Genomic DNA, 23,271 nt, shown 5'->3' on the forward strand with positions numbered 1-23,271 from the left:
GTCAGGAACTTTTATGGAATTGTGCACGTGATCATTTTCAACATATTTGGTAAGATGCAATTAATTTCTTATCTTAAATTCCACTGTCAATATTTACTAGAGATTCATTGTTTACAGAGCATACTGAGGACTAATTCAGATGTAGTGATCTGCTCTGTGAATATCCACATTTGTTCATAAGAATCCCACCAAAGAAGCAAGGGACTTTGTGACTGTCTACCTCACTCAGGGAAGATGCTTCTATTCTAAAAGAACTCCTAAGATAAAGGAAGGGGTACTCAGTTGTTCTTTTTAGAGAATTGCACATAGGCTACTGATCCAGAGTAGTTTCTTGCCAACAGGCAAGGATGTGTGAAACTATTCATGTCACTCAGTAAGACAGGGAGAGTATTTTTGTTCTAAAACAGCTTGAACACTTGAACAAATACTGTCTGGCTGCAGTGTTCTGTATTGTTGCTATATTGGCTCTGTCACAGATGTTGGCTGCTACATACAGAATTGCTAAACCTTAAAGGAAACTAGTTTTTGCCCCTCCTGCATTGTGTTCTTCTAACTGGGCAAAGAAAGAACATCTCATCTACTTCTGTCAGATTCAATAGTCAATCAAGTGAGTTATCAGAGAACAAAGGAACAATGTTCACTGTCTTCTGATAAAGATGATTTATCTGATTCAGGTTGATAACTCTAGCAACCTGAAAGTAATGAATCTGTTCTAAGTTACTTACCAAAGCTCTGTCTGTATGAATATATTCATCTGTGACATCTGTCTAAAAAAAAAAAAGAGAATTCTTCATCTAAACATCTTTCTCTCTACTGCTTAAAGACGTAATGAGGACTACATTCTTAACTTTTATGGTGTGAAAGGTAAGTGGAAATATTCTAGCCAACGACCAATATCCTGGGATTTGTCAGACATGAGTTGCAAACAGCACATTAATGGTCCATACTTAGGCAAACAAGTAGATGTATCAAGACTGATTAGCCACATAGGGGGTTCATCATGAAGCTCCAATACAAAGGAAAAGGCACAGAAACAGGAGCAGGCTATGAGGGAGAAATTTATAAATATTGTTTGAGCATTAAAAATTGTTGTTAGGAAAGCCAAATATCAAGTAGAATTAGTGTTTACAGGGGACATCAGGGGCAACAAGATATACTACTACATTAGTAGTAGTGCAGCCAGCATGGCTTCACCAAGGGCAAATTGTGCCTGACCAATCTGGTGGCCTTCTATGATGGAGTGACTGCATTGGTTGGCAAGGGAAGACTGACCAATGTCATCTACCTGGACTTCTGTAAGGCCTTTGACAAGGTCACAAATGACATCCTGATCTCCAGATTGTAGAGATACAGATTTGGAGGGTGGACCATTGAGTGGCTTGAAGGCCACACTCAGAGAGTGGTGGTCAATGGCTTTATGTCCATGTGGAGGTTGGTGATGAGTGAAGTCTCTCAGGGGACCTCAGGAGTCAGTCTTGGGGCTGGTACTGTTTAATATCTTTATGAATGACATAGACAATGGGATCCAGTGCACCCTCAACAAGTTTGCAGATGACACCAAGCTAAGGAGCACAGTTGATACAACTGAAAGAAGGGATGCCATCCAAAGGGACAAAAGGACAAGTGAGAAACCATAAGGACCTAATGAAGTTCAACAAGTCAAAGTGTAAGGTGCTGCACCTGGGTCAGGGCAATGCCGGATATGAATACAGACTGGGAGAAGAAGAACTCATTGAGAGCAGACCTGCAGAGAAGGACTTGAGTGTTCTGGTGGACAAAAAGCTCAATATGATGCAGTGAATGCTTGCAGCCCAGAAGGCCAGCTGCATCCTGGGCTGCATCAACAGAGGAGTTGGGAGCAGGCTGAGGGAGGTGATCTCTGCTCTGTCCTTGTGAGGCCCCACTTGGAGACTGGTCTTGAGCCCCAAGCACAAGAAGGATGTTGATCTGTTAGAGTGGGTCCAGGAGAGGGCCAATAAAATGATCAGAGGGCTGGAGCACTTCTGTAAAGAGAGGCTTAGACAGTTGGGGATGTTTAGCTTGGAGAACAGAAGGCTCTGGGGAGCCTTTCTGTACTTAAAAGTACATTGTGGCCTTTCTGTACTTAAAAGGAGCTTATGAAAAAGATGGACAGAGACTTTTTACATGGGCAGATAATGATAGGACAAAGGAGGATGGTTTTAAATTAAAAGAGGAGAGATTTATATTAGAGGTTAGGAAGAAATGCTTCACTCAGAAAGAGGGGAGGCACTGGCACAGGCACAGGTTGCCAGAGAAGCTGTGGAAGCCCCATCCCTGAAGGTGTACAAGGCCAGGTTAGGTGAGGCCCTGAGGAACCTGACCTAGACATTGGTGTCCTTGCCCATAGCAGGCAGGTTGGAGTTGGATGATCTTTAACGTCCCTTCCAACTCAAGCTGTTCTATGATAATTCCATGATTAGTAGCCAAAGGTGAACCTCTTGCTGAATGTAATGAGTGATACAGTAAAGATGGGCACAGACAATATCTTTTTTTGGTTCTATTTTACCAGTAATATCTCCCAGGCCTCTGTGCTTGGAGGCAGGATTCAAGAAGAAGTGGGGGGGGGCGGGTTAGGGGAAGGAATTGAAGTTTGCAGATAACAACAAATAAAGCACAGTCAATATGCTGAGAGTTTTGCTCTGAATATATTTACACCGGCTAACGAAATGGGTTGACAGAAACCCAAAGAAATTCAAAAAGGTTAAATGTGAAGTCCTGCAGCTGGGAAAGAAGAAATTCTTTGCAACACCATGGACTGGGGACTGTCTATCTGGGAAACAGATCCATGGTAAAGGCCTAGGGAATTGTGGTGGGCAGCAAGCCGCATGAGCCAAAAGTGCACCCTGGCAGGAAGTCAGGCGTTCAGAGGTTTGGACTGGACATAAAAGAAACTTTTTATTTTTGAATACATCCTTAGATTTCTCTCCTTGCAGATTTTCAAAACCAGCTGAAGAAAGCCCTGAGAAACCTGGTTTGACCTTAGCTTTGAGCAAGACGTTGGATTTAAGACATCCTAGGTCTCTCCAAGACTGGATAATCCAGTGATCCTATAAACATCCCCTTTGTAGGACAAAAAAATCTCATAATCTTTTCTTTGTGAGTGGCTACCTAAGCTGCTCAATAAGCTGAAAAAAAATAATCATTTTCACTTACCATATGAGTGAAAACTAGACTCTGTTATTGCTCACAGTAGTAAATATCCATGACACTGACTAATACATAGGACTCTTTCTTTGGCTGTCTTTCATTTCAAATATCTGTCAAAAAAGATCAGTACTGATCTCTGTGTCAAGATCTGGTTCAATTCCAACGTGGGTTCTCCCTTACTTGTTAGCTTTCTAATATAGTTCCAGATTTTTTTCCATTCCACCAAGTGTTTCATTATCTGAGCACAGACAGTTTTTCTACTCCTCTCACTGTTCTACTCCTCTCATGAAAATGTCCATGTATATCTAAGTGAGGGAACTTTTGTGACAAGTGGATGCACTGGTGAGCTTAGAGGCAGATAAAATAAACAAAGGTCACTTCTGTTATGCTTAGTCATAAAACATTAGAAAACTGTTGGTAACAATTAGGAATAAGGGCTTTGTCTCATACACACTGTACCAGCAATGCAATTCCTATTTTTGAAGCAAGCAAAAGAAATAACACATTCTCTGTTTAATAATGTATCCCATCTGCCCATTTTACTGATTTTAAATAGGTTAAATCTATTTCATTCCAATTTCCCATACTGTCAGTAAATGGGAATAGTGAGATTATGAATCTGAAAATTAACATATTTATGGGAAAAGTGATGGTCATTGACATGGAAAGCTTCTTTTATTTATCACATACCTCTGTCTTTTAAACAATGAAAGTAAATAATACAGGCAGTATTTTAAAGTGAAAGATTGGAAGGTGGAAGTAAGGTCTTGACAGAGGCTTGTGTTATAAACCACATCGAGCAGTTAGACAGCAGTTAATGGGCATAGTTAGATGTTCAGAAGTACAGACCTTCAACAACTGTTTGAAGTCAATGAAAACTACCTGCACTTTACATCTTTCTGAATCACACAGTATATTTTTAACTGACTGAAAAACCTCTTGTAGTTTAACTTCACTTCTTAGCATGTGTGTAAGGGATTAAGATGATCCTAATGCTATATTGTCTAAGTATTTCAGAAGCATTATTTACATTTATTAATATTTACAGCACTCCTGAGAGGTATGAAAATACAGTTATCACCACATTAAAGACAGTGAACTGAAGCATGGACAAACTGACTTCCACTGTTAGACTAAATATCAGTGATGGAGCAAGGAATTTACACCGTGCAATTCTGAGATTAACACTTTCACAATCAACTCTTTGTTGTGGGATTAGTTATTTCCTTCTTAGTCTTCTGATTATTTTAAACCATAAATATGTTCATAAATGAAAACATGTCATAATATCACTGTAAAAATTCTGAGCTTCAGATTTTCAGGACAGATCTCAAGTAAATATTCTAGAATCTGTATTGAGTCATATATTGTTGTAAGATTGCTGAGTTCTGTTGGAGGTGTTTTCTATGTTAGCTAATTCATTTCAGTTTTAATAATTTATTTTGCTTCAATATTAGTGTTTCATTTTACATGTGTTTTAACCCTACTACTTCCTTCTGTCCTGTTCAAGACTAGCTGGAAGTAGGTGAAGGAAAGAGCTGTTTGGAGAAGGTTGCATTGTGTCATTTTAGAAAGAAGTATCTGGATTATTTTTTTTTTTTTTTGGTGGGGGGATATTTTCTTAAGTTAAACTCTATGCAACTAACACTAGTCTTCAAATCTTGATTAACTGGGTAGTACAGGTTTTCTGGATTGTAAACTAGCAGTGCCTTATTATGCTAAGAACCAGACCCCTCAAGATACATGATTCTTTGCATTTACAGCTTCTTTCTCTCTGGCAGCAGTTACAGTGGATGTGGTACATACTTATTTCTAATTTGGATCTGCTACGTATCTTCCATGCAATTGCACGTTCTCTATTATCTCTATTATACTATATAATAGGAAATATACTATATATAATAGGAAAGAGAGTGGATAAGGTTTCCTGAAACTGTCAGTGTTAACTGAGGAGCAGAAGGTAGAGGAGAATAGCTGTCACCTAAGATAGGTTAGGCATCTTTTTACTTTTTTTCAATTTCCCAACTGTGTTGATTTTGTCAACCGTTCTCTTTTTAGACCTCATTTTTCACCCTGCCTATGTTATTTTTATTTTATTTTTTTCATTACCATCTACCCTCCCTTTTCTTTATGCTCTTTGAGGTCCTGTTCCATTTCACGAATCCTGCTGCCTGATGCTCATTCATGTGCTTTATCTGCATTATCTGACTCAGCAGGAGTCGTGTAGCAATTGATTGGTAGTCAGTCAATAGTTCAACAATTGGTAGGGAACTGCTGAGCACCAAATCATTGATTTCCTCCCCACTGATACCTTCGCAGCTGGTTACCTTTTAGTGTGCCATTACAAGTAAAGGAGGATCCAAAATGGAAAATAAATATATTTATATGTAATATAGGTCTAGAAATAATTTCATATATTTAACAAATTTCCAAGAAAAAAGAAGATAAAAACTGGTTTGGGGCAACATGATCACCATCAACAAGGCAGAACACAAATTACAGGAATACCTCAGAAAAGCAAATCCAATAACACTAATAGGGTAAAATGTTACATTTTTCTAATCTATAATATTAATTAATAGACAGCTCTGTTAAAATACAATTTTGCTGCACCTGCATTTCCAAAAATACTGTTGATACAATCCGCATGATATGGTCTAGGTTGACCCTTGATTTAGAATTTTTTAGAACTCTGTACTTCAATAGTCTAGAATACTCAGTTGAGCCCCAGAGTTTAAAAACAACAACAACCAAACAAACAAACAAAACCAGAGAGATACTAGTTTCCTGAACTCGAAAAATCTGATGTTGCCTTCACACATAAGAGTAAGATCTAAAACTGATTAGCAAATCTCTCCACTGAGATAAATAGATAATGTTATTCCCCATCCCATTTTCTGTAGATATTTTGACATTTAAACAGTGCTTAAGCTTTGGACATATTTATGTCTAAAAGAGGTTAGATGAGATGACAAAAATCTTACCTGTTGAGCTTAAGTACCCTGTATTTATATTTAGGATCTTTTTAAAAACTCCTGTTCTGATCTATGCTGCGTCCTAAATGAGACGAGCCCGTTATCATATTGAAATGTTTATTGATACATTCTATAGACATTAAAACTATATGTTTATGTTTATGTACAGGACTCTGGAACTTCTATGTGAGATTTCACAATATGACAACACAGATGAAATGCACAGTAGTAATATGATAGAATGAAAACATTATTGAATGAATCAGTTAATTGTCTGAAAATACTATGTTCAATAAGGTATGCATGTATGATAAAATGTATTGCTTAAATAGTTTAAATAGCTTAAAATAAATATCTTCATTTTTGCTCCATTTTAAAAGCTGTTACATATATTCTGTTTTCACATAAAGACATCTGGACTTTGAGAGATCTAAATTTGGGTAAAGTAAGAAAGAAAACTTAAACTTTATTTCACTATATTAGTCTGTCATTTTTGTATTTTGGAAGGACCTTTCTACCTCAATTTTAGGGCTTAACACCAGGTCACAGAAGCTACATTTTCTAAAACAGATCTTTAGAGTCTACTACTACTCAGTTGCCTACCTCTGTGGAATAATGTTATCCTTTTACAAGAAGTAGGTCTTGCATCATGTCACATACTGTCAGCAGAAGAGCTCTTTAAAGATTTACAACTGTTCATTCATAGCCATATTTTTATGCTGTCATGTAGTAACTACTTCCAAAAAATAACTGTTTAATCCACAAGTAGTCCTATTTATTCTACAGCTAACATTACTAAAATCTATCTCTAAGTTATGGTACTCAAAATCAGTCACTGCCACTTGAAATTTCCATTGATTCATAAGCATGTTAACATTTTTGAGTGTCAGTGACAGTATTTCTTTTTCAAATGTCATCTAAATGGTACTAAAGTGTATGTCAAACAGAAGTTAGCCTGGTAGATTCAAGTAAGGCTGTTGGTCTAAATCTTGTCAGTCACTGAAGGAAAACTGAAAGGGGTCACCAGAGCACCTTGGTTATTGCTTTTTTGAAGTTATTACAAGAGTCTCGTGTAAGATAGTTAAGCATATTATCCAGTGACTATGTGAAGGATCACACAGTAAGCAGCAAGTTCTGATTTCCAAAAACATCTTATTTTTAAACATTACTAAAACACAGAATCTCATGAATGTGTTGATGACAAGATGGAAGTTCTTTATGCTCTGCATATTGACTAGGAGGCTACTGCAATTCAAATTGTTCAGGGTGAAGAATAAAACCCACATGAAAGCAGAAGTGGAAAGAAGGCATAGAGACAGTTCCTTGACAGATCTTACGTTTTCCATTCCTGAATCACCACTGACATTTCCGTGTTTGGTAACAATGAAGAAATTGTATCAGAAAGAGATCATATCTTCATTTTCAAAACAGCATCATCCAAACAAAAGTTGATTGCCTGAAAAACAAAACAAAACAAAACAAAGACAAACAATTTACAAATAATTCAAGAGAGGCTTGGTAGAGTTTGGCATATATGCAAATATATATGTAAATATATGCAAATATCTATACACATAATATAAAAATGTAAGAACGGCTGCTGTAGATAAAAAAGTTCATTGAGTCCACAGTATTTTTTCTTTAATCAGCAAATAGCAAATGATGAAGAAAGCAGTTTAAAAATAATAATAAAAGACAAAAATAAAAAGTAACAAAAATTAAAAATAAAATAAAATAAAATAAAATATAAAAGTAAAACCAGAATTAAATGTTATAGCTTCTATGTAAACTTTACCTTAAAACAGTCACTACTGTTAAATACTTTCATCACTGAACTGAAAAAAATTAGATACCAATCTTTTATCACTGGATTTCTTTCTTTAATACATCATTAATTCTTGCTTACTGTTCACTTCAAAGAGCTAAAACTGAGGTATTCAGAGTAAGAAGAATGTTTAATTGTCTTTCAAAAATATATATATACATAAACATTGCAAAAGAAAAATTCCAAAAGGTATTTTAAGATTTGAATGAGGAAATAGAAATGAAACAGTTATATTTTTGTAATGTTAAAGATCAAAATCTTATGAGGTATTATTGTACTCAGAATAATATAACCCTTGAAACAGATTCTTCGATAATTTGTGACTAATACTTCAGCTGCCAAATAATATTAATTATGGGCACATGTTATATGGAAAGGGGAAAAAAAAAAGAATTGCCATATTACTTCTTTGGTAATATATCAAAGAAATAGAGGGATATTGGAACATAAGTGTAATCTAGATGATAAATCAATAAAAATACAGTGTTTTTCAAATGGAAATGGACTGTCTGCATAAAAGACAGATCACATACTTTCCAGAATGTATGGTGAATGAAAGTCAGAGGTATATTTATAGAAAAAGGCATGTCCTCACTGTTATAAAACACACAGGACTCTAAAACACACAGAACCTGCTAAAAAATGTTACTTTTAATCTGGGTCTCTAAAATCTGTTGAGATAGTGTTTTGCCAATAAGTTCGTCTTGGTATAGTCTAGATGAATGTGATGGCTATTCATAACTGTACACTATATTAATTCCTGCACACATGTTCGTTCCATCTCATGTTTTGCACCCCCAGCCTTTTGCAGGAACACTCAGCTGCATGCTCATTAGCAAGGTCAATTATTAAGATACAAGGAAACAGCCTCTAAACCTGGGTCAAGTTTAGATTAGATGTCAGGAAGAATTTCTTCATGGAAAGAGCGGGTAGAGATTGGGACAGGCTACTCAGGGAAGTAATAGTCTCTATCCTTGGAGGTATTTAAGAGATGTGTGCGTGTAGTGCATGTGGTTCAGTGGTGGTGTTAGGTGATGGTTAGACTTGATGATTTTATGGATCTTTTCCAGCCTAAACAATTCTATGATTACATTATTATTTCCTGCCCATGATCAGTGATCATAAATACAAACCCCTAGGGAAGATAGGTTTGAAAGATAAATGTGTAAGTGTCTAAAAATGCATTCAAATTTACACAAAAGTTCTGATGAGTTCTAACCACTAGTTAGATTTTGTTTGCCAACACCAAAAGGACACAATTAATTGTTCTTAATAATTAAGGAAATTGTCAAATATCTTGTGTTCAAAGCTGTTGCTCTTTCGTCTTCACTAAAACTGAAAAAGAAAAAAAAACAACTAATAGTATATTAAATTTACTCTTTACTATACATATATATTAAGACACTTTCATTTAAACCAATGAGACTCTTTCAGATAATTCATTGTTTTATTTTACTAGCATTTATCTTCTTTTGGGATCATTCTGTAAATGTCAAGTTTCTTTTTAGATGAACAAATGATTTGCATGGGGCTTTTGCTTTCCTTAGTAAATTGTCTTTGTCTCAACCGGAAAGTTCTCGCACTTTTACCTTTCCAATTGACTCCCTCATCCCACCAGGGGAGTGAGGGAGTGGCTGGGTGGTGCTGAGCTGCCTGCCAGGGGCTACACCACAACAGTCCTTTTTGGCATTCCTATTATGGTTACTATAGTAGCAACCCTGTTTGTTTAGCCCTATTAACCCTATCTCAGCCATAACAGCAAGATGTTTTATGACTGATGTTCATTTAGATTATTATTCTCATGATGACATGGTCTAAGTAGCCTTTTCTGGTCCATCAATATTCTTCCTTTCAGAATGCTTTTTTAAAAGTGAAACTAGCTTGCTCAAAATTAATCTTTTTATTCCTGTTGGATCAATCATAGATATGGACAGTGGGGTTTTTGTTTTCTTTTTACAATTGCCTTTTCTAAATTTAAGTAATCCTCAAAATATAGTCTTTAGTTATTTAGACTAAAATACTAGGTTGAAATTCAACACTTTGAAATGTTTTCTTTGAAAGGAGTGTCTTCCAAACTTCTGATAATTTTGACTGTTTTCTTCTTAATTCTCTTCAAATTGTGTATATATATATACACAATTGTATATACATATATGTGTATATATATGTATTATGTGGCTATACAAATTCACGCACACACAGATGATATTTTATTAATACTAAGCAAGTCAGAGCATTTGCTTTAGTCTTGTAGGCTGCTTTCTTGTTTAAATATGAGTAGTACAGTATTTTCTGGGATGATAGTGTTGACATATTCTAAGCTTCAGGTCTCTTTTCATCACTTTGAGAACTGCAGTGTTGGTTGAATTTTTTCCTCTCTGCTCAGTTAAGAAGCTTTCCAGTAATAGTTAATATTTCTTTTTCTCTTGCTAGAGTGTTTCCCAGCTGTTATTCACTACCCATTTCAAGAAGTTCACTAGCAGAGTCAAGAATGAAAACATGGCTGGCAGGTTTCCAGAATTTCCTTCCATGAGAAAACAGTCCTTTTAGACTATGTGACTATGTGACTATTTATGCTGACAGTGCTAACCCCTACCCACTTGAAGCTGCTGCTGTCAGAGGTTCATCTTGCCTGGGATAGCAGGCAAGAGGGGTCTCTGGGTCCTCAAAGGCCTCTTGGGGTATTAAACACTGAATGACAGACAGATTAAGATGCTCAGTCAGAGGTACTTTGTTAACAGCTTAATTTTTGTTGCGAGTTTAATAATGTCTTTTTTTGTTGTTAATAGATTTTTTTTTTCTGACATGTTAAGCTGCAGAAAGTATCAAAAAATCAAGAGACTGTCAAGTTGTTAATTTATAGAATAAGGGGCTAGCTTTTAGACCTTCACTGTCTTTCAGATCAAAACCCAATCATTAATTAAAACCCAAAGACTTTCTGGCTTGGTTTTCACTGTAAATGCTGCCAGAAAAGTAGTCCTTGGTGAACAGTAATAAAGACAGATTACTTAGATTACTTTGGACTTCATTACTGCATAATGAGCTTTCTCTTAGTTTTGATAATGGATTACCACTTTGTTTACAAATGGACATTTGATATCCCAGAACAGCCTTGATGATCTTTTGTAGAAATAAAACATTATCATACTCAAGATGTTATAAAACCAATCTTGAATGCTAAATTTTGTTAGTACCAATGGTAAAGTAGTGAGAATGAACTCACAAGAAATTGATAAACACGGGAACAGTCAGGTCATGGTTTTACAACGTTTGTCCATGGTTAATCCAGGTAAAAGTAAAACCCCTCTGACCCTCCAATTCAAAAAAGCTTTAAAACACATATCACTGCTTTTGAGAGAGAGACAGAATTCTGGTATCATATGCCCTAAGCTGTAATGTTTCTTTTTCGGGGGAAAAAAAATCATATAGGTATGTATATATATATATATATATATATATATATAAATCTATCTATATAGATAGATAGATAAAACCTATACATATTGATTCAGCTTGCAGGTTATGATTAGTGGAAAAGATAAATCCATCCTAACTTGGTTATTCATTCAGTACTTACCTCATTCTCTTGAAAAACTTGATTTTCCAGAAAATTTTCATGTCTGATTCAAATTATATTTTCACTTGTTATAGGGGAAAGCCTTGGATAGCGAAGAATAAAGCTCCACCATAAATAAAAATGTCACTACCAGAAAGCAGAAGAGATTAAATAGAAACAATGTAATTTGGAGTGATTTAAGGCCAGACACCAATCACTATGAAATACTGAACCTTGATTCTGGTTATTCTGAACTTCAGGTGAATGTTCAAATGTTCTTGGCCATGCTAAGCAGATGGCAATTTCTTTGGAATATTTTTCATTATTTTCAAAAGTCCATCTTTAATTCTGCAAAGAAAGAAATTTAGAAAGAAATTCCATCACCTTTCCAGGGATGAAGGTGAAGCTGACAGTCCTGTAGTTTCCTGGGTCTTCCTTCTTGCCCTTTTGGAAGACATGGGACGTGAGATTTCTTCCAGTTCTCAGGCACATCTGTTCTCCATGACCTTTCAAAGATGATGGAAAGTGGGCTAGCAATAACATCTGTCTGTTCCCTGCACTTGTGGCCCTTCTGGGCCCATGAATCTGTGTTTGCCTAAGAGATCTCTGGCCTGATCCTCTGACCAAGGGAAAGTCCTCCTTTCTCCTGACTTCCTTCCTTGTCTCTAGGGCCAGAAATTCCTGAGGGGTGGTCTTAGCAGTGAAGACTGAAGCAAAAAAGGCATTTAGTAATTCTGCCTTCTCTGTATCCTTTGTCACTAGGACACCCACCTCACTGAGCAGCAGGCTCACATTTTCTTTAGTCATCCTCTGATAGTGATATTTGAAAAAGCCCTTCTTCTTGTCCTCGACATCCCTTGCCAGATTTAACTCCAAATGGGTCTTGACCTTCCTTGTTGCATCCCTGCATTCTCTGACAATATCCCTGTATTCTTCCCAAGTGGTCTGTCCCCTTTTCCACATTCTGTATACTTCCTTTTTCTGTTTGTGTCCTTCAAGGAGCTATTTGCTCATATAAGCAGGTCTCTTGCCCCCTTTGCTTGCCTTTTATGTGTGTATTGCACAGAATACATAGATCAATCTTGATGTTGGAAGAAGTGATGCTTGAATATTGACCAGCTCTCTTGGACCCCCTTCTAGGGCCCTGACCCATGAGTTTCCTCTAAGTACGTCCCTAAAGAGGCCAAAGTTAGTTCTTCTGAAGTCCAGGATTGTGATCCTGCTTCATGCCCTGCTTCCTCCTTGCAGGATCATGAACTATACCATCTCATTGTTACTGCAGCCAAGGCCACCCCTGACCTTCACATCTCCAACCATCCCTTCTCTGCAAGAATGAGATCCAGCAGCACACCTCTCCTTGTTTGCTCCTCAACCACTTCTGTCAAAAAATTATCATCAGTGCTCTGCAGGAAGCTCCTGGACTGTTTACACCTAGCTGTATGGTCTTTCCAGCAAATATCAGGCTGGTTGAAATCCCCCATGAGAACCAGGGCCTGTGATTGTGAAGCTACTTCCAGATAAGGCTTCATCTACTTCCTTTTCCTCATAAGGTGGCCTGTAGTAAACACCCACAACAGTATCAGCCATGGTAGCCTGCCCTTTAATCCTTACCCATAAGCTCTCAACTTGCTCTTTCTCCACTATTCTCGATCCATTCTAGTTCTCTCACATAAAGTGCAACTTCACCACCTCACCTTCCTGGACTGCCTTTCCTAAAAAGCACGTAGCCCTCCATGACAGCATTCCAGTCATGTGCGCTATTGCACCATGTTCCTGTAGTTGCTATGAGATCGCAGCCTTGTGACCTCACATAGATCTCCAGGCTGTCCTGTTTATTCCCCATGCTATGTGTATTGATATATAAACATTTCAGGGACGTGACCAAGCCGACAGGTTTCTCATGAGGGGTGCAAGTTGATTTTTTACTCATGTCCTGCACTCACTTCCCTGGCTGCAGGCACCCATTTGAGGCATCCTGACTCCCATTAAACTGTAAGTACAGGATCTAGAAAATACTGATTTCAATACAATAAATTTGAATTTTACAAGAGGGAAATGATCTACTAAATTACCCATTTGAATGAGTCTAGGCCATTTTATGTGGTTCAGAGGTAAAGCATACCTCCAATCTATAGATAAGAGGATAGTGTAAGAGGATAGTGTATTTTCTTAAAAAAAGCTGCCTTACCTTTGCTCACTGTTGCTTTTCTGAGGAAGATGTATTTTTTTTTTTTTTTTTTTTGGGGGGGTGGGTTGGAGGGGAGACATATGTTTTGTTGAGGTTTAGATTAGAACCTATCCTCCAAAGTTTAAATAATTGACTTATAATTTGCCATTAAACTATGTGATAAAGATTAAAGTATAAAATACAACTAAGAAACATGTATACAATTAATTAATTTGGGAACATAAGACTGAAATAATATTTATAACATCTTGCATTAGCTTAGCAAGTAAACCAGAAATAATAGTTATTTCAGATGACAATAAAATTATTCAAGGATGATTTTGAAAGTTACTCTTGTTCCCAAAGCTCTCCTAAAAGTAAACACTTTATTATTTTTTATTATTACTATTTTTCAGTTCAGCATTAAATTTTAGATGTGCTATGTATCTGAACAAAACAAGCACTCGTGCAAAGGGATCATTAATCACAAGTCAAGCATTTCTCAAAAGCTCTGTCAGACTGTTTACATGCCTCAGAGTTGCTGTCAAATCTCTACGTGTTTCATTTTATAAAAAAATAAAAAAGTAGTTTTGATATGCATCTGTTAAAATATAGAGAAACATAAAAAAAAAAAGAACTTAAGCATTTCTTTTTCAGTGAAAAAAATAATGAAAGAATAGTATAGCAAAGCATAGAATAGAATAAGATTTTGAGAAATCCAATTGGATCTAAAACACAGAGGGAATTATTTTACATAATTGAAAAGGGCCTTGTTCATTAATAATAGAAATTTGATTTTTTAAATTAATTTTTAAAACTATATTTATCAGAAAAAATCTATATTTATCAGAAAAAACTATATTTATCAGAAAATCATTACTTGCCACATTTTTGACAGGAACCTGTACAGTAACTGAAGAGGTCTCTGCAAAATGGTTCCAATTGCCAAAAACAAAGTATTGGCTTTTTTTTTTTTTTTTTTTTTTTTTATGTAAATAGTAGGTAAGTTTTGAGAAGCACATTTTTGTGTGTGCTTTTTTTTTTTTTTTTGGTAATAGAATTGATGTAATAGAATTTTTTGGCTAGACAAATATAAAATTATTTTGGACTGGGAGAATGCTGTATTGCTTCCAGAATATCTTATACGATGCTGTTCATGTTTTCAGTACTTTAAGACTATTCTTTATACATGTGTATGTATCCAAAGTGAGATATTTGAAAAAGAAAAGATTATTATTTTTTTTTTTCATGAAGTTCAATTCTGGCATAAGAACAAATAGGCAATGTTAATTCAGGAAAATTAATCATAGATATACTTAGTTTGGATTTTGGAAAAAAGAAGTGGAGTTGTGGGGCAACCTCCCCGTTGGCCCACAATGTATAAATAAAAGGAAGCCAGGGCAAAAACTGAAAGTAGCGTTATGAAAGTCCTGACTGTGTTAATAATACAGCATTCAGAGTGAAGCTTTTTTTTTTTCATGCATGCATTTTATATGCTATGCTTGATTTGTCTTGTCTCTGATATACCTCTTCCTTTCCCTACCTTTTGGTAAGGGATGTATAGAAGAGGTTTGGGCTGTAGTTTTAAACAGAAACTCAATGTAACTGAACTACAACTCATGTGAGGATTTTTGTGTGTTTTTTTTTGCTGGAGGAGGAAGTTGTTTCTTTTTGCAGGTAAATTGTCATATTTTGGAGTGATATTCTTTTACTTTTCTAAGGGTTTCTTACATTTTTCACAGCAAGTGGGAATCTGTAATTTAACAGTGTGTCTACCAAAATTCTTCAGTCTTTAGAAACCATGTCTGACAGGCACACATGCTGTCTCAGCATCACAGTTCAAGAACAATTTTTAAAACAAGTTTATACTTATAAACTTGAAAACAAGCTTGTAAACTTGTTTTAACAACATATTTGCAAACAACATATTTGTAAACAACATATTTGTAAACTTGTTCAGTGTCATGAAGAAAATATGAAAAAAAATTAGGCTATGAGCATAGTTCTCCCAAGTATTGCTCTCTTGCCTTATATGCATAGCATCCCCAAATACTTCTCTTTTTTAAAAAAGTAGAAAATATTCAAAGAAAAATTATGGTTTCTGTCTTCACAACACTTTGTAAATTAGTGACAGTCATTTTAATTGTATATCTGGATGGGAATTTATTAGAATAATATTTTCAAAATGCAAATTTTTCAAGGACTTATTTTAATTTTATAGTTAAATATCTATTTTATATTTATGTGCTGTTTTTAAATAACAAAAGTAAAGAACTCTTATTAAAAATGAATGAAAAGAATTATTTTTTTTTCCAATATTCCAATTATCTCCCAATTTATTTTTTTTTTTAATTTAAAGAGTTTAATAATTTGAGGGTAAAACATCAATTTATAGTTATATTGAGAAAAAAAAATGTAGAAAACTCAGTGCATGCATTGTAAACCAGAATTGCTTTAAATTTTTATATCAAAATAATTCACTTGTAAGAAGGTAAAAAATATCCATAAATCAGACTCCTTTTAAAAAAATTCCTAGCTTATTTAAATTTTGTTAAAATGGTTCACAATCTCCAAAGCCATTGAAATTCCTCACAAATTAACTACGAGAACTCAAGTCTAGAGCATAGATAAATAAGAACTTTATGTCTGAAATAGGCTACATACAGTTCTGTTCCTGAAAAATAGGCAAACTGTTTGCCCTGAAAGGTTAGATACTACTTGTTTTGATTAGAATTAAGAAGACTTTTCTCCTGTGTGTTATCATAATGTATTAACGTTCACAGATCAGCAGAGTATTAATTACAAAAATATCTATGCACAAGACAAAATTACAGATAAATTATTTCCAATTTAATTATTTTAAAAGAAAGTGAAAAATAAAATTGATAAAGACTCCCCTTCCTCCTCTTCTCCCTCCCCATCCTCCAACCTACAAATAAATGAATGAATAAAACTGACAGAAATATTGAGATATTTTAAATTGCGTACTGTAGTCAATGCCAAGGAAAACAACAAGTGGTAAAGTTAATAACAAATCTGAAATCTTGTATTTTTTGTAAAGTATAAATTACGGTTGAACTCAGGAATCTTGAAATAACAGTTACAAGCATAGCAGTATCCCTAGCTCCCAGGGTTGCTCTTTGTGTATCTGCTGAAAATAATTTTTTTCCCTTCAGGAAATGCTGGATTATAAGTGGTGTGTCCTAAACAGAACATATACTGTGATATACTTTTTATGTTATATATACATTTATTTTGTTATAAAAGCATATTTAGCTTCTTGATATCATTAAAAGATGGTATGGATGTAACATCAGCCTGACTTCCTGAGTTAGTAGAAAGAACTTGCTGCAAAAATGTAAATTTTATGGCTAAAAAGAAGCAAACAAAAGGAAAAATAGTCTTAAAGCTGTACACCACTGATTGATGGAAGCAACACCCTGGAGACAAATATAAAGAAATATTTGCCCATAAACCCAGTGAGTGGTCATGAATGAAAATGAAACATGAGATACATGAGATTAGATCTATCTTTTCAGATTTGCAGTCTGTACAAGAGTGAGTTGTTGGAAGTGGTCTTGAAGTGAAATCAAAAATCCAAAATTCTTCCTTCTGCTAAAGAATGATTTTTATGTTTAATTTCAAATTTTTAGTTTCTTAGTATATTGGAAGAGAAGAATATATATGTGCGTGTGTATTTTCAGCTCAGGAATCTAACTTTCCTGTTCCCTGAGGAAAATATGACTTAAATGATATGAATCTGGATGTGCTATTTCCTCAAACTCCAATGTATTTATGAAGCTACCTAATACTATCTCTAGTCATCTCCCTTTTTTTTTTTTTTAACCTTACCACATATGTGAGTTGCTGCAGTGTATAGTATCAAACTACAGTCTATGCTATGTACCAGTCAATTTCTTTTGTACTTACATGATAAAGGGCCTAAACCCTTGCTAGTAAAGTCTCTTAGCCTTCAGAAGAATGTAACTGTTCCAAAAATCTTTATCAGGGAAAATTTTAACAATAGAACACTTGATTGAATCAGCGCTGGGAATGGTCCTTGTCACTTTGTAATTTGCAAATATAGAGGTAGCCTAAATTTATGCCTCTGGGTAGAATCCTAATGGCACCAATGTGCTCTGTGCTGAGCACCACTTCTCAGAGCACAGATATCATTTAAAATTCATCAAAATGCAGAAATTGCTCGTTTGTGAGAGATTTTATATGGATTGTGGGAAGTATAGCTTCCAACACCCATTCTAATTCATCTGGAGCAAGGACTAGAGTTGAGTTGTCTTACGAGTGTGGCTTGATCTGCAGATTATAAATATGGGAGGTATTAGCATCTATTTTTGGACTATGCAAACCTAGATAATAATAATAATAAAAGTTTATTAATACATAATAGAGGAACGTTTTTCCATGTTGGTTTCCCATTTTGTTCCATCACTGGCATCGTCTACTTTCCAAGTTTATTGACTTCCCACTGTTTGTAAAATACTGAACTTTCCTAATATGCCCTATAGAGATCATACAAAGATTAGGATTTGAAATACTGTTCAATCTCATTTGGAATTTGGCAATCTTTTTTAAGCCTGAAGAACCAGAAACGACAATATGCTTTCTTACTATGGTCATAAAACTAAAGGTAAGTGAATCATCCATCAGGTTTTTTGCTTCTCTGCAAATAAGAAACTAAATTTTTAAAGTTATAATGTCAATAGGGACAAAAAATTAGAAAATGTCAGTATGAAAAACATAATTCACATACTTTATGAATTACAGAGGTAAACAAATTTTATGAATTTATTAAAGACAACCTTTAATTTTCACATACAAGTATATAAATTGTGTCTTTCACAAGCTGGTAAAAATAGGTTCTGCTCCATGACTGATTCTATGGTGTTATGACAAAACAAATAACATTCTTATTTTTACTTCCATTCTTTAATTTCTTACTGTCACTTTGTTATATACACAGAAGTATGGCCATCTCCCAGACTTATTAAATGCATTGAGAATGCTTATTTTGATTTTTCTTCCTGATAAATTAATCCCAAATGCTGGGTCTTAGTTATTTACTTAATGAGATAACATCCTTAGCAGAGCAATGCACCAGGCTGGAAGATCTAGATTATAAAGAAGTTATTTTTTCCTTGATTTCTGCCTACAGTGGTCTAAGTTATGTCAGTTGGATTTGCATGAACAAGAACTATAACTAAAATTGTGTTATATTCCAGAATATTGTATGCAATAAATTAAGACGGTTTAAATACTTTGATTAATACATCTTTGTTGGTAGGTTTGGGATGGTGGTGTATGTTTTCTTCAGGAGATGTAAGATCCAGATCAGCACACACACAAGACATTTTTTCAGACATACAAATCTCCTTCATGAAAAAATCATTCTTAAAATGAGAAAAATACATTCTTAAAGCCCACAACTGTGCAAATACAATTTGTAGATGAGTTTTGTCTTCAATAGTACCTAAATTCCCTTTACTTATTTTCCAATTGAATTGTCCATCATACTGAAAAGATTGATGTCTCCAGCTCCACGGATACACCTGTGGTATGAACAAGCAAAACAACAGCCAGCTTGATTGATGTACTAAATCAATTCAAAACAGTTTATAGAGCCTGAGAACAGTGAGTGTTATGATTAGCAGTTAAAACAAGGAAGATCAAAGAATCATAGAAACATAGAATTGCTTAGTTTGGAAAGGACTTTAAAGATCATTTAACTCCAACCTCCCTGCCATAGGCAGGGATGCCACCTACCGGATCAGGTTGACCAAGTCCCCGTCCATCCTGGCCTTGAGCACCTCCAGGGGTTGGGCATCACCACAGCTTCTATGGGAAACCTATTCCAGTGCCTCACTACCCTTACAGTGAAGAATTTCCTTCTAATGTCTAGTGTAAACCTTTTCTCTTTAAGATCATTCCCCATTGTCTATCTTTATCTACCTGAGTAAAGAGTCCTTCTCCATCTTTTTCATAAGACCCCTTTCAGTATTGAAAGGTCGCAGTGAGGTCTCCCCAGAGCCTTCTCTTCTCCAGGCTGCACATCCCCAGCTCTCTCAACCTTTCTTCACAGGAGAGGTTCTAGAGCCCTCTGATCTCTGATCATCTTTGTAGCTATTGTAGGTATCAGCTATGCTATATGTAACCAAATACAGCTTTTTTTTTTTTTTCCCTCTCAGAGAACCAGAGAAAATGATTTAAATCCTGACGTCCTTCATTTTCTGTAAACTAATTTTGGAATTAATATTAAATCATACTCTGGATAACTGTTATTTTTAGATGTATGTATAATTTGCTGATCAAATTACACATTTTAGTGATTTTGGAGTGGGTGGGTATACGTATCAAATTTCATAGTTTGCTGACTCTTTCTTGCCATGCTTTATCAAATGAGTGATAAATTTCATGTTACAACCTGGGTATCTAAATCATTTTGTCTTTTTATAAGCATCAGTTGATGAACAAAGACCATGCTTTTATGGTTTCATTGTAAAATAAACTCCAGGTAGGTAGATTTCCGTAGTCAAGACCTTTGCAATATATAGAAGTTATTCATATTTTCTAAGAGTTTCTAATTGCTGTTCATAAACTAATTTAAGTACTGTTATGAACTGAAAATAAAAGTATTTTATATAATTATGTAACCAATAAAAAGCAAACTAAAAATAGTGGTGGTAAAAATAGTGGATATATTGAAGGAATTCATGAATCTCTATAACATAAATTTCTGAAAGTCTGATGTACTTTTTTACTAGGTCAGCAGTTAAGTAAGACATTAATTTGTTCTTCATAACCAGTATTTCACTAACCCAAGCAGAAATATCCATCTAAAAATATTCTGAACAGTTACATTGCCCTATAAGGGTGGAATATTCCTATATTCTGTTGTAAGTACTTGAGGCATAAAATTTGGTATTCTAAACCACCTGTGAGTCAGATGCCTACAATTGCATAAATGGTTGATGTTAATATCCTTTTCAGTGGATTGAAAAAAGACTTCTAGTTTTGCAGTCAAATACTGATATAGACACTAGCTTTAAATAAGCTTGTTAAATATCACACTAAATTTTCAATAATTTTATCACAACAAAATGTGATTTCAGATCTCCATACAAGAAAATGACTGATCTTAGAATGGGTCTAATTTTCAGAAAGTGTAATTTATCTAGCCTTCAAAAATAAAGCTCCTCTCAAAAATGATGACTAGCATGAGCGCCCAGAGAATGAAACTTCTAAACTCATGAATCATCTGGAAAAAAAAAAAAAAAAAAAAAAAAAAAAAAAAATGTTTAATAAACTATTATAAAGAATGAAGTAAATGGAAAATAGCATTGACTACAGTAACATTAATTTATATTGCTTCTACATACTGTTGTGTATTGCAGATTTTATTTTTGTACTTTAAGATCATTTGTATTTAGACCATAGCTATTTGTAGAGTAGTTTGCACAAAATTTCTGTTTGGAAAAATCTCTAAATGTAAGGACAAGTGTTACTGGACACTATAATGCTATACAGATATGGAGCAAGAAGCTGTGAAATCCTAGCCGAGCAAAAGGTTAAGTATAGAACACGAAAATTAAATACATATAAAAACACAGCAATTGATTAGCTATTATACATTTTATTGCAGTGTTTAAAAGTACACAAACATGTCTGAAGATAAATACTTATATACCACATATGCATAACCTGTTATATAAAGTGGTTACCCCTAAGAAGTAGTGTGTTTTCAGGAGATAAAAATTAGCTGGATTCCTAATGCATTATCTCAATGTTTGCAGGTATCCCCAGTAGAAAAAAGGAAGTTCAGATAACACAGCAAGAGCTGATAAAGTTATCTAACAGACTACTTTAAGGTGGACTGCTTAATGTATCCAGAACCTTCCTGAAGCCATTTATGGATTAACATATTTTCCACATTTAAGTTTCCAATATTTCTCTTAAAATCTGTTAGTTTTGTGATAGTTGATAGAAAAGCTTGCCCTGAATTTCTTTTTATTTATTTATTTATTTATTTATATAATCAAAATCGGATTAATAGACCAAAATATATTTCCTATCACACTGCAGCTATGGCTATCATAGTACCTACCTTCAAACTAAGTCATCAGGATCTTTAAATATATACAGTGTTTACTTTTTCTTTTCAGTGATTCACTGATCTGCCCTTCTCCAGCTATCCAAGTAAGGTAAAAGGATGGATTATGCAACCTGGTCTAAATGTCATTAATGAGAACTATCTACAGGGCAAGACTGAGAGGTGACCCACAGGATAAGGCAACAAAGGGTGCAACACTACCTTCAGTGCAATCTTGTTCAATAAGTGCTCTTTGACAAAACAGACAACAGAAATGTGAGATACTCCTTCATGTGCAATGTGACTCCAGCTTTTGCCTAAACAGAAGCTTTCAGCAGGCATTGTTGTGTGGAGGCACTGTGCATAGCTTGCTGAAATAAATGTTCTTTGTGTCGTTATATTTTCATCCATTCTTAACTCTGTGAGGCTAAACAGTTTATACTTTTTCTGTGCCTTCTCACAGTACAGGCCTTCTTTTCTGCTGATCATCCTGATATTGTTTTCCTTTCTTCTTCTATTGTATATTCACTGTGTTTGATCATAAATTATGAAAAATTTATAACAACTTAGATGAGCTCTCACCAGTATTTTCATAGCTGCATTACTACTTACATAGCATAACTGGAAAGATCTTTTCTAATGCTTGTTTATCAAATAATACACGATTAAGTTTGCCTCTTTTACTTTGGTATCATTGTGGATACCATGCTATTCCTGACAGGTAATGAAAGGCCTTTTTCCTGTTCAAAGAAAGACAGAGACATATGTATGAGAAATTACTCAACATACAAATTAGTTGCAATTGAGTTTCTGCTATTTTCAGAGTAAAAATAATTTGGCTACTTTTGTTAAAGCTGTGAGGATGGGATTTATTTCAATTAAATTTACATATCTGTAGGTAGTCTTTGGGGCAATTTGCCTCACCTACTGTTGATCTTTTCTTCTTTATTTCCAAGGATCTATCTCACTGTTTCCCAAGGGAACCTAGGGTGATGCATGAAGATATTAGATACTGAAGATACTACATACACTCCAATATAAAACAACTTTCTCAAAAGAACCTGAAAGACTTCAGAACCAAAATCCTAGTTATTTTCAGTGAGAAGCATGGCAAGCCCACCCTGCAATCCCTTTTTTCTGTGGACTACTCGAAGAATCTTAAGCACTGGCAGTTGTGAAGGAAAGTGTTCTAAAGTATAGTCTGACAAGTATTCAAGCTACATAGCAGTAATTCATTATATAAATGTGGTATCTCACATCAAGAAGTAGTAGTGCTATGTTCTTATTCTACAATTTGTTCAAGTTGTGTATTTTGTGTCCTGTTAGTTCTACATGGAAGAAAAATACATAATACAGTATTTCTACCTCAGGAAGGCATATTGTATTAAATCAAGTTGCATTTTATATAAGCATATATGCATATATGCATTGTATATATGGTTTGTGCAAGTCATTATATCAGGCATAATTTCAATA

At 34.8% G+C, this 23,271-nt stretch overlaps 2 long non-coding RNA genes across 3 annotated transcripts; one reads left to right on the forward strand and one right to left on the reverse strand.

Moving 5' to 3' along the window:
• Nucleotides 1–6,196: 6,196 nt before the first annotated feature.
• LOC140002036 (uncharacterized) lies at nucleotides 6,197–13,343 on the reverse strand. Its single transcript, XR_011807892.1, has 3 exons — nucleotides 13,136–13,343; nucleotides 11,909–12,030; nucleotides 6,197–7,599 (listed from the first exon to the last, which is right to left on the reverse strand). It is a non-coding gene; the product is annotated as an uncharacterized lncRNA (long non-coding RNA).
• Nucleotides 13,344–13,367: 24 nt separating this feature from the next.
• On the forward strand, nucleotides 13,368–23,053 carry LOC140002035 (uncharacterized). Of its 2 annotated transcripts, XR_011807891.1 has the most exons (4): nucleotides 13,368–13,516; nucleotides 18,286–18,339; nucleotides 21,869–21,907; nucleotides 22,752–23,053. It is a non-coding gene; the product is annotated as an uncharacterized lncRNA (long non-coding RNA). The 2 variants fall into 2 exon arrangements; XR_011807890.1 differs by lacking the exon at nucleotides 22,752–23,053 and having other exon boundaries at nucleotides 21,869–22,445.
• The last annotated feature ends 218 nt before the right edge of the window (nucleotides 23,054–23,271 follow it).

This window comes from Anas platyrhynchos, chromosome 3 (genome assembly GCF_047663525.1).
Source record: "Anas platyrhynchos isolate ZD024472 breed Pekin duck chromosome 3, IASCAAS_PekinDuck_T2T, whole genome shotgun sequence".
In the NCBI taxonomy this organism is placed as follows: domain Eukaryota; kingdom Metazoa; phylum Chordata; class Aves; order Anseriformes; family Anatidae; genus Anas; species Anas platyrhynchos.